Source organism: Dromiciops gliroides, chromosome 2, assembly GCF_019393635.1.
Source record: "Dromiciops gliroides isolate mDroGli1 chromosome 2, mDroGli1.pri, whole genome shotgun sequence".
NCBI classification, from domain to species: Eukaryota; Metazoa; Chordata; class Mammalia; order Microbiotheria; family Microbiotheriidae; genus Dromiciops; species Dromiciops gliroides.
In genome coordinates this window covers 468,661,085-468,663,206 of record NC_057862.1, presented here as the reverse complement: position 1 = coordinate 468,663,206, position 2,122 = coordinate 468,661,085, and the positions used below count along the sequence as shown (strand labels likewise).

Genomic DNA, 2,122 nt, shown 5'->3' with positions numbered 1-2,122 from the left:
ATGTGTTTGCTTCTGTGGAGAGCCTGTTCTTTGATGGCAAGGTCACATAGCCTGAATTCACTGAAATATAATGAGATCAGAAAGGAGATGGGGTTATTAGTGGATGGGGGCCTTCAAGTTGAATTCTCATTAGGTAAATACCCCAATTCACACACATATAGACAGATTCCTAGAGAGGGGACCCTAAAGTTGAATTCTCATTGAGTAAATCCCTCAATTCACACACCTATGGATGGGTTCCTAGAGACGAGGGAGAGAAGGGCAATGACTCTGAAAACTTTATAGAGTGTGACACTTATCCAACAAAGGCTGGACGATCACTTGTAGGGTAAGTTGTAAAGGATTTGTTTTTCAGGGATAGGTTGAAATAGATGACCTCTGAAGTTCCTTCCAACTGTGGTCCAATGATTGATTCTATGAGATAAAATTTCTGTCCTCACAGAGCTCATAAATCTAATAAGGGAGTTAAGCTGTATACTCAAATAACTATAAATGTTGGCCGAATGTGAAAATTGTCCAAAGCAAGGAACAAATGAAGTGCTATGGAAGATCAGAGGGGATGAGATGCCTTAATTCTTTTTTTGGGGGGGGCAATGAGGGTTAAGTGACTTTCCTAGGGTCACACAGCTAGTATGTGTCAAGTGTCTGAGGCCTGATTTGAACTCAGGTACTCTTGAATCCAGGGCTAGTGCTTTATCCACTACACCACCTAGCTGCCCCATACCCCAATTCTTTTTTTGTTTGTTTGTTTTTTTAGTGAGGCAATTGGGATTAACTGACTTGCCCAGGGTCACACAGCTAGTAAGTATTAAGTGTCTGAGACCGGATTTGAACTCAGGTACTCCTGACTCCAGGGCCTGTGCTCTATCCACTGTGCCACCTAGCTGCCCCCATACCCCAATTCTTTTTTTTTTTTGTGGGGCAATGGGGGTTAAGTGACTTGCCCAGGGTCACACAGCTAGTAAGTGTTGTGTCTGAGGCCAGATTTGAACTCAGGTACTCCTAAATCCAGGGCCAGTGCTTTATCCACTGCACCACCAAGCTGCCCCATACCCCAATTCTTAATGCAATGTTTGCTACATAGTCAGCACTTAATAAATGCTTGGTTTTTTTATTCCATAAATTAACCCATTTATTGTTGGACTATGGGCTACAGATATTTGATGGGGAGAAGATTTTACTGGTCTTTCAATTCCTTCAGTCTTCTGATGGCGGATTTGACTGTAACTGCAGAGGTGGTATTGTAGGTCCATGTACCACCAGCTACTGTTTTCATACAGGATCCATGATGCCAGATACCCATAGCCCGTCTCTTCATTTTGGTCTTGCCACAGAAGGAGCAGGTATACTTGGCATGCTGGCTAATTTCAATTTTCTTTACCATTTTTCTGAGGGATGCACCATAACGTGTTCCATATTTACCAACAATTCCGACCTTCTTGGTTCATTTAGCCATATTGCCAGTCGTGGGCCCAGAACTTGAAGAGCTAAATGACTATGATAATGTTTGTACTACTGACCTCATGGTATTATTAATAAATGCTTGTTGCCCGAATGACAGATCCTTTCTGCCCTAGTCCCTTGGGCTCTTCTTATCTCTTTGACTTTATGTAGGGGGCTGACCCCAAACATGGAACTGTCAGCTCCTCAGATGGGACAAAAAAATAATGTCCATGACATGTCAAACAAGGAGGTTGAAAGAGATGGACTTTAAGGTCTCTTTCAGTGATGAATGTACAATCCTAGGATTGAAAGTTGCTTCTGTTCTGCTGAGCTCCCAGGGGCTGAGCTTCAGTTTAAAGGAAGGATTCATATAGTAACCATCTGGCTTTCCTGGAAGGGACATTTGAACTGCCAGATTTCATTTAAAGGCTGTTATCTGTACTCATACACAAGGGCCTCAGGGACCCTTTTGAAATTAATCAAATGAATGAGTGAAATTAACAAACAGGGATCATCGAGAACACATAGCCTTGGGAAGTCTATGTTTCTCACAGTGGGTCATTCATCCATTCAATGATACATATGCAAGGTCATGTAAATAATAATATTTTACACTTTGGCTGGTATTGTCCTTTTGAGACTGTACATTTCATAGTTTAATATATTCATTATAACTGAT

The 2,122-nt window shown here is 41.7% G+C and overlaps 1 pseudogene; it reads right to left on the bottom strand.

Moving 5' to 3' along the window:
* Positions 1-1,177: 1,177 nt before the first annotated feature.
* Positions 1,178-1,456, bottom strand: LOC122743701 (annotated as a pseudogene).
* Positions 1,457-2,122: the final 666 nt, after the last annotated feature.